At 38.9% G+C, this 10,321-nt stretch overlaps 1 protein-coding gene across 1 annotated transcript in view; it reads right to left on the reverse strand.

Moving 5' to 3' along the window:
• Positions 1–10,321, reverse strand: part of LOC104528277 (STE20/SPS1-related proline-alanine-rich protein kinase) — a gene marked incomplete at both ends in the record, with an annotated part of 55,316 nt that overhangs the window by 9,035 nt on the left and 35,960 nt on the right. The gene's annotated exons all lie outside the window — the stretch shown is intronic.

Raw genomic sequence — 10,321 nt, forward strand, 5'->3', positions numbered from 1 at the left:
GGGAACCTGCTTTGGCAGGGGGGTTGGACTAGATGATCGATCTCCTGAGGTCCCTTCCAACCCCTACAATTCTGTGATCATATTATGGATGTAAATGTTGTTGCTGCTTAAAGCTTATTCCAGTACACATCAGAAACACAAAGATTAAGAATAAATTAAGCTGCTGACAGAACTATTTGTCCTCACCCTTTTAAAGTAGGACACACATAATTTAACATTCCCAATCAACAATAGCACGCATCAGCTTTCCAGGAGAATGTCTGCTTAACCAGATGAACAGGGCAACTGTAATTCCTGTCCATCACAGGTAAGCCCAAACCAGCCTGACAGAGAGAGAACTCCAGCATCAGAATGCAGAAGCTGCCCAGATTTCCCAAAGCTTGATGAAAAGTCAGGCAACAGCAGAAAGAAGCAAAACAAATTTTTGTCTTCTAGGCATTGACATGCTTGCTACATGTAGATGTTAGAGACTGCGGAAAGAAGAATCTATTATTCATCATCGATTCTTTTGCTTTTGCAGTCTCTTTACAAGTTTATTTTTGTAAGGTAACAAGGAAAGGAACGAACATTTTCTGAATATTAAGATCTTGATAGTTCCTTGATATTCTTGATATTCACAACTACTCAAAGCAGCAAAGAACTGGGCCCACTTACACAGTTAGTATTTTCTTTCAGTATCTAATTAAAAAAAAAAACAAAACAAAACAAAAAACCAAAACCCCCCAAACATAAAAACAACACATTGGGGGATACCACTGCACACATGCATAAAACATTACTGCAATTCATATGTCTTCTTCCTCCAGGAAGATGACTGAACTAGTAATCTGGATTTTTCCAATATCTCAATCAATTATTTCAGCTATTCCTATAAAAGTCTCCAGCAAATGAATATTTGTGGTGGAGTCCTGAGTAGATTTAAAACAACATTTTAAGCTCCACAAAAGAACATGGTGATCTGAAAGTATGGTAAATAAGACGCATTAAGTAAGCAAAACTGATGGCATTAATGAGCATTAAACATTCAATAAACATGGAAGGTTGCTGCCCTCCATATATAGGTAATTTAGAGCACAAATGTAATTTTTCCCTGAATTCCCGGAGAGAGGTGAATGTGCAGACCCTGCCCATTTAAGTCTTTGTGGAACCCTGACACTGCTCCCTATTTTATTTTTTTTTTAAACACACATCCTTCGGAAATACTGCAGTCCAACAAATCAACTAGCTTAGCTTTTTCTGGAGTCAAAAGTGTCTTTTATTTTACCACTGACGCCCTTCAGCTACATCTGCTAGTACAGTATTCAAGATATACACAATCCCACATGCCCCAGAGAGCAGAAATTACAAGCTGGCCATTTGAATATCTCACCTTTTTCATTTTCTGCAGTCTGTCCTAGTAAGAGTCCAGATTTGACTTTCAGGTAGAAAAGAAAGACCAGTCAACTGATGCTGTTTATCTTCACCTTTCCCTAAGACTGTGGTAACGGTTCTTATAGGAGACAGGACTTCACCATTACACAGATCCCAGAAGTTCTTATAGAACAGATACGCTGAATTACTCTTTAAAGTGCCAATATTTCTTGGTAATTGGAAAGGTGAAGTTTTTTGTGTCCCCAACCTCCCCTCCTTTTTTTCCTTTTTTAAATCAGAAGTCCCAAGAGCTTCACTTCTCATACAACTTCATGAGAAGTATTTACAATGCCAGTTCCATGCCAGTTATATTATAGGAAGAACAATGACAAGAAATACGACACGACTGAACACGGTTTTGGTTTTAACACATTTTGCTCTGTGCATTTTTCTCTCCAAAAAACCCAGGCTATTCCCTTCCATACACATCTTAAGCCTGTAGTGCAAGCAGATTTTATAATTTTTACCTTTAGCTATCTTGCAAACTTTTCCTGAATGTTTCCTAAGATACAAAAGCAAATTTCAATCACCATATCTGTGCATTTATTTGCATTCCATTGCAACAAAGGAAATCAGCATATCATCACATTTATCCAATCACAGCACAAGACTTTTGCTTAAAACAGGTATACATTTAATCACAGCTTAGTACTTGTGGTAAAAGGCAGATCATGGAGAAGTTACTTTCTACAATATATTTTCATGCAAAAGAACATCAGTCCTTTTGCATAAAAACATCTACGCTGTAATCACATTTTTGAAAAAAAAAAAAAAAAAAAATCTGAGCTCTAAGACAGAGCAGGAATTCCCACATGTACACATCACCCTTTGTTCAAGAGTTGAGGCACATTCTTCAGAGAAGGCTATTCCCCATCCAGTCTCACAGGTCATATGAACATCCTAATTCCTTAACTGCTGGCTATTCTTAAATTCCCCCAAGTTCATTATAATGTGAAGTCTCATTTTTATCCTGATGTAAGCCACAAAAATTCTGCAAACCTGAACGTGCTTTATCCATTTGGGAACCTTATATTTTCTCACCATGACTTTTGCAAACCATTAATAATGGGATGTACCACTACCTTTCTAAAATAACACCCTGACATTTCTGCTTTGTAGGACTCAAAAGGTGTTAAGATATCACAGTAATTCAGTGTTAGCGTCTGTATTGGGTCTGGCTGGGATGGAGTTGATTCTCCCCGTGGCAGCCCTCAGAGTGCTGTGTTTTGTATTGGTGGCTCAAGGGGTGTTGATAACACACCAGTGTTTTGGTTACTGCTGAGCAGTGCTAGCACATCACCAAGGCTGTCTCTCCAACATTTCTCCACCACACCCAGTAGACTGAGGGTGGGGAAGGTCTTTGGAGGGGACACAGCCAGGACAGCTGACCCAAATGGACCGAAGGGATATCCCATACCATATGACGTCTGCTCAGAAATAAAAGCAAGGAGAACGGAGGGGGAAGAGGGGGCATTTGTTATTTATGCTTGACCTCTGGGAACCGCAACGCGTATGAAACCCTGCTTCCCGGGAAGTGGCCAAACATGGCCTGCTGATGGGAAGTGGAGAATAAATATTTTGTTATTTTGCTTCTGCGTGCGCAGCTTTGCTTTGCTTCTATTAAACTGCCTTTGTCTTGACCCACGAGCTTGGGGGTTTTTTTTGTTCCATCTTATTTTCTCCCCTCCCCATCCTGCTGAGGAGGGGGGTGATAGAGTGGGCTTTGGTGGGTATCTGGCATCCAGCCAGGGTCAACCCACCACAGCGTCCCCTTCTCTTAAGCCACTCTGCATACTGCAAATATCACAATGAGGAAAAAAACTTCCTCTTAGTCTTTCTTTGTTTTTCTCCTACTTGGAAAAAGTTAGACAGAACTGAGTGGGGGGGGTTATAGAGTGGTTTGGTGGGCACCTGGTATTCAGCCAAGGTCAACATACCACAAAAGCCCTCTTCCTTTCACTCTTTCACAGAGTCTTCTCTTGCTGGGATAACACTGCTTAGAGACAGCAAAATGTAGCAGCTCAAACTAGAGACACTATTTTGTCACATAAATATCTTGTAAACAAGTGCAGATAATTGCATGCACTTCTAATTCTGCTTTCCAAAACTATGAGGTTTTACATGAATACTGCAACATACTTCTCATCTCTGCTCCAGCCTGAGTCCAAAATTCAAACCTGATTTTGCTTTGAGAAATTGCAGTATTTTGCAGAAATCCCAGTAACACAGCACATGTGCAAGTTCAGTAATTCAGTATAATTTTTGTGTTTCAGACATTATTTCTCCATTTATTAGTTCCACTACATAAATTTCGTTACTGAATGTTATTAACTGCAAATAATTCTTTAATTCACATTTTAACAATAGTCCTGTCAGGCATGAATGTGTTTGCAATTAATTGTGCAGAGGAGTTGCATTGTTTCTCAAAAGTAAAACTTCACCTCAGAAACAAGGAATCCCAAATGGACTATCTGGCTTGACCAGACGGCTAACTCATGCATGCAGAGAGAGGCTCTTTTATATGCTCTTTCTTCTCCCTGCCTGGCCCTCTCCTCCTCCCCGGTCAAATTAAGGTGCTATGGTCAAAAGGTACCTGCAGGAATCAAAGAAAACCAATTAAAAATACAGCAAATTGGCTAAGTAGCTTGATACTCTGAAAGATGAAGTAGTAAGATAAAGATGCAGGTCTTTAGATCTTTCCTGGCTGCTCAAATAAATGGGGATCGTGATGCTGAATCACTTCTAAAAGGCTTTCTGTTAGAGGGATCACCGGATCCTCCTTCTATAATCAACGTTTTCCAGTTTCACCACCCTTTTCTATCATCCAAGCTGTTTACTTGCTTAAAATGACCAGAGGGGGGGAAAAAAAAGAGGACAAATACGGTCTCATGTAGAGTTTTCACTACTCAGTATCAGAAGACTCATTATAAGGTGAGTTTCACTGCCAACAATATGGTCATGTTAAAGAATATTTAGGAAAATAGTCTACTACTGTAGAATTCAAAAAATATTTTACTATGGTTTTCTCTTACTTTCAAGCTTGAAGGGTTGAAAATACCATTTCAAGGTGAAATTCTGATTTCTTCCCTTTTCCATTTTCTACATTTTTTTCATTTTTTAATGCACATAAGAGAAATTACTACAATATACACTCTTCATTCCACACACATTTTAAAGAGACCTAAGCTTATTCAAGACTTTTTCTAAAAAATTAAGGCAATAAAAAAAAGTTCTCTAAAAAGTTACAAATGAACACGAAAAGAACGAAATCGCATTTTATAAATCCTCAGTGTTCATATTTTAGTGAGACATCAAGAAGCAGCATGCACTCAATCAGTCTATAGCATCTAAAATCACAGACCTAGAGCTGCCTCTAACTGAGCAACGCTCGCCCAGCCAGCGTGATGTTACAGTTCAGGAAGGCCTGAACCCTGCTCGCTGCAATGTGTGAGAGATGTGGCTGCCCTCTGCAGTCTACGACTCTCAGAGAGCACAGCTGGGGTGCACACATCTTTGTCATCCAGTTGACATTTTTCCCCTTTCATTTCATATACTATGTAACTTTACATGTACCTGCAGATGAACTTTACAGGTACCTGCAGATGAACAGTCTGAATAATCTTCTTGTGCAGCTGCTTTTCAGTGCTAAACAGAAATTGGGACTCTGAATACAAACTATTACTAGTTAAGGCTCTGCTGGCCTTAAACTACCTGTTCCAATTAAAATCTTGAAGTTTTCAGCTCCAGACAGAATTTTAACTTCTCGACCCAAGAGCGCTTTTCAGCTAAATTAAGTCCCCTGCAATACCACCAGGCAGCACAGTCTCAAGGATGTCCTGCTTCTCCTGTACTTCCCTTGTAGCTCTCCCTAGGAACTTCAAGAATATCACCAGCATCAAGTACAAGTGCAGAGGGGCAAATGTCAAATCAAAGGGCATGTAATTTTTTTTGTGTTGTACTTCTAAAAGCTTGACAAAGTCTAACCAGGAAAACTTATTTACTTTTCATGTTTTTCAGAGTGTTGGGCCTGGACTACTGTTTTTTTTCTCTCCCTTCAATTTATTTTTTTAGAACTAGGAAGGCTAAAGATTTAACATCTCCCTATGAAAGCAAAAACTCTCACACAGCTATTCCATTAGTCTTTCAGCAAATGATAACAGATGGCGATGCTGCTTCTGAGCTACGTTGCCATTACCAAATCCTCTTCGTAATTCATCTCCCCACAGGACTTTCTGACAAACTCCCCCAAAATATACAAAATCACAACTAACACACACTTCCATATCCTCACAAAATTCCTTGTTACTTTTCTGAAGAAAGACAGGCAGCAAGGCTTCTTCTACCACTTTGTTCCCTTGTTCACAGTGGGAAACCTCGTGACACTAAGGCGGACCCTAGCAAACCAACTGTGGCTGCTTCCATTGGCAAAATATTGATTTGGCCAATAGTCCAGGAACAGATTTAGTAACAATTAATTTCATTGAGTCACTCTCCACCTAGGACACCATTTCAAATCCAAGGGAGGCAAACTGGTTTTGGATGTCATATGAATCAAGTGTTTGAGGCTTCATTTCTCAAAAGGCAAACGGAGTAAAACCAGCACCTTCCTCCTGCACATTCTCAGCAAGAGACAGAAAACCAAACCATTAAAAAACAGGACAATAAAATAGAGTTATCTTCTGGTTAGTTACAAGACTTACATCCTGATCAAAGAATCTACAACCAGCATCATGCATGTCTGGACTTCCCTTTGTCCTGTCTTGATTCTTTAACAAGGACTCCTTCAACAGCATCTTTGTGTTTCACAGCAATGAAACCCTCCTCCAGCACTGAAAGATCAATGTCAAATATTTAAAGCTACTGATCTAATCAGAAAAGTTCTCATTATACACCAACCTCATGTTAGTCCATGTTCTAGACATTTTTTAACAAGTCAAGAGGTCACAAACACAACATTAGCAAATGAGCAGATCAAAGCTGTTACACAACAGACAGTGACTCATTCACCACACGAATGAATTCTGAAGTTGAACCATAAACTGGAAAACACTATCCAATATGGGAGAGGGCTACTTTTTAATGATTAAGATGAATCACGTGTGATCTTTTAAACCCTGCCAAAACAAGTAATTTAAGTTATTACAGAGATGCTTATGGCCATCTGAAGTAGAAAAGACACTCAACTGAGCCAGTTATCTCATAGTTTGTTTTAAAGCTCATCTATTTTGTACTAAATCAGCTCCATTTGAGAGGGCACAAAACCCAGCCTCACAAACTCTATACAGATGGTAAATGCATCCTATGAAAGAAAGGATGGACAAACCCATATGCTCTATGAAGTTCCTTGTATCTTACAGCACAACTGCATTTAAGCACACCTGTCAGAAATGCTGGCAGCAATCTTTTTCATGTTAAAACAAAGCTGATGCAACTGGATGTCTCTGCCCCTTAAAACACTTTCCACTCCTACTACCCACTAATGCAGGCACTGCTTTCTGATTATGTGAATTTTTGTCAAATTTACATTTTATGGAAAAAGTGTTTCCATAAAATTTTACTTCCAACAACTATCTGAAAATAAACAAAAAAACCCAGCATGGTCTGAATGTCAATTTCTCCTCTATTTTTTCCAGTAAAAGCCAACAATACAAAAATAGTTGCACTTTTTTTTCATCTATAGCACTGTTCTGGATAAACTGAACAATTAATTATCTGTGATGGAGGAGCCTTACCCACACAGTCTTGCCAAATACATACTTATAGTTCAGCTGCTGTTTTACAGAAAAAGTGTTCCAGTACATCACATCTTCCTTCTCTTTATATATCAGCATTAATGAAATAAGCATTTTTTAAAGTGTAAAAAATCATAGCAATGAATACACATTTTTATTAACAATCTGAGCTCAGACTAATGTTGCTCTCTGCTTTTCAAAAGGTTTGGAGTCCAGCTGTACACCCGTTATTGGCAAGGTGTAGCTATCAGATAAAATTCATTACTGAAACAAAGAAATGTTACACATGTATGTCTTGCTGAGGTGCAATCATGCTGTTTGAGCTGTCCAAGAAATCTGGGATCTAATGATATTTTCCTCATTAAATGCAGGGGATTGTTAATTTCTTCTATAAGGTAACAAACATGATAATTTCCCTAAATTAGCTGTACTGCATAGCTAGAATTCCAATGCATCAGTAAGGGTATTTCTACTGAAGTTTTAATAAAAACTGGTATCACTCACACTAATCACCTCTTCATGCTGTCACCAGTTTTTCCCAGTAACTTACAACTCTGAGCAATAAAGAGCTTCTATTAACAGTGCAGAGCAATACCACCTACCAAAAATAGAATTCAAGCCCAATTATTACTCAGATTTTTATTTTTTTTACTAGCAACACTTCAGACAGTGATGAAATTAAATGCAGATACACGTTTTTCCATGATCACTTTGTAAAAGTGGCAGTCATGCAGGAGATTTTCAAAATTAAAGAAACAGGATTATTAGACCACAAAATTGACCCAGGGCCTTTGGGCATACAGAATACTTACAGTTATAATTAATTTTTTCGTGTGGCAAGATTTCAAAACTGACTGTGGAATTCTGGAAGCTGTTTCAAATTTCCTCTATTCCAATACAGCAATTCTAATTACAAATTAAACGACTTAGCATTCAGTTCAAAATTAAAACTACTTCAACACATGTTAATAGCATATCTAAACTCTTGCTAAGCTGTTGTATAACAGGGGTGTACACTGCCCTGATCCAAGCAGGACATGGCAGGTTGCTCTACCTCCACACCTTCTAACAAGGCAGAGGCTGCAATCAGGGCTCCCACGTATCTGACAATTACAAAAGTGAGGCCTCAGAGCATCTCCCTGCTTACCAGACCACACTGAGCTCGGACCATTCCCCACAATCTTTTTGCCAGTTCTTCTCGACACCAGCAGTGCTCCCACAAGTGAGTAGTCACACTAACGAGACCCAGAATTGCCAGTAAGAAGTTGCATGGTGTAACACAAATTTCTATCAATCAGTACCAGTAGACACTTAAGCTGGTTCTGCACAAGAAGAGGCAAGACATGTTCCTCCTGGGCAACTCAATTCCAGAAGTGTTTCAGTGTCATCCCTAATTACTAGGATAGTGCCAGGAAGAAGGGCATCATGTCAAAATTAGCATAATTAAAAGCAAATAAAGAAACACTGAGACAGGGGGAATATGTGCACCAAAATGTATTTACAACTTTGATGTCAAACAGAATTTTAAACACACAATACAGGTGGTGTTTAATTATCAAACTGAGTTTTAAAAAAGGACACATCTTTACAGCATCAAATGTTTCCCTCACACATACAACACCATGTGTACCTGCTTTCAGTATTTCACAAACAGACCTGAACCCCTATTTTGTCAAAACAGTTGTCAAGTATAAGCTGTAAAGGCAGAAGCAAAACATGAGAACGCTATGTCAAGAGAATAGAATTTAAAGTTAAAACTAAACTGAGGCTGGAGTTCTGGGCAATAAGGCAAAATAATTATACATGTGGAAAATGTAGGAAAAATTAAATTACTGGAGGGCAGATCTGACATCTGTGCTGGCAGCGGTGCTGGAGATCATTCGTTACAGGCATTTCACATCAAGTGCTGCAGAAGGTAATTTAAGTAGTGATGACACCAGCTCCTTCCCATCTCTTGCCCTAGTGACATTCTTTTTTCCATTACAGGGGTTACTTCTTCCAAAAGTGACCTTAGGCATTTTACATGTCAATGTTTGAGAAACCAAACTCCACTCACACAGGCTTTTTAAAATAAAACCCCACAGTTTTAATATTAAAAAACATTTATATTTTATGGTATCTTAAAACAGCAGCTACATGCCAAGTTGTAACAAGTGAATTAAATTTTAAATCTCTGATGAATTTTAATATTGTGTCCTTTTAAAATATAAATAATTTAGCATTTTCACTAGCTAAAACCTAAATATTCTTTCATTTATGCTGTAATTAAAAGACCTATTGGTCTCTAGCACTGTATAGTTTTGATTTCTTAAGAATCACCCCTTTTTCAAACTAGAAAGAATTTTCAGAAAAATAATTCAGAAAACTATTTCTGGTGGTGTCTGGGAGATTACCTCACATTCATTTTGCAGTTCCAGATGCCACATTATTTAAAGAAAAAAGTGTACGCACACGTATGAGTTATGAAGTTGACCAGAAGACACAGCTGGAGGCAATTCTCACAGGCCTATGCTCTATCAGAAACCCAGCTGGTATTAGAACATGTCTAAATTACTTCTATATGGCCCAGGATGTAAAATGAAAAACAAACGACTGTTTTTTCCCCCCGCTGGATAATTTTTAAGTGGGCATTGCTGCCACCACATGGCCAAACACCTGAACTACGCCGACCCTTCCTCTGCACCTCGCAGATGCCCTTCTACAAGCCCTCTCATTCCAACTTTCTACTTCAGCCTCCCACAAAGCTCATCACTGCCACTGATTTCCCAAAGTACTTTCACCTAAAAGATTAGAAGGAACGTAAAACATTCAGATCTTGCTGACAGTCTCTCCCAAGTATAGGCCACCAGCTGTAGGAACAATTCAGTGCTGTAGAATTCTTGCCAAACCCATATTCCCAACAATAGAAAATCTTACAAGTACCAGTCCAGGTAACTGAAGCCTGACTGATGTGCCAACAAAGGCTGAAACAGTTCCTTTCCTGAAGTGCCCCCTTGAAACATCCTCCCAGAAAGCCTGCTTTTATAAACGTGGACTCAGCACACTACCTATCTCCTGCAGTGGCTCAGCAATTTCTGAGCAGGTTCCTCATACTGAGGAGACATGGTGAATTAAGTCATCACAGAAAGGGAGTTCCATAATTTCTCACACACAATAAGAGGCAATCTACAGTCATTCCT

The sequence above is a fragment of the Antrostomus carolinensis genome, unplaced genomic scaffold (assembly GCF_000700745.2).
Source record: "Antrostomus carolinensis isolate BGI_N321 unplaced genomic scaffold, ASM70074v2 scaffold23947, whole genome shotgun sequence".
Taxonomy (NCBI): domain Eukaryota; kingdom Metazoa; phylum Chordata; class Aves; order Caprimulgiformes; family Caprimulgidae; genus Antrostomus; species Antrostomus carolinensis.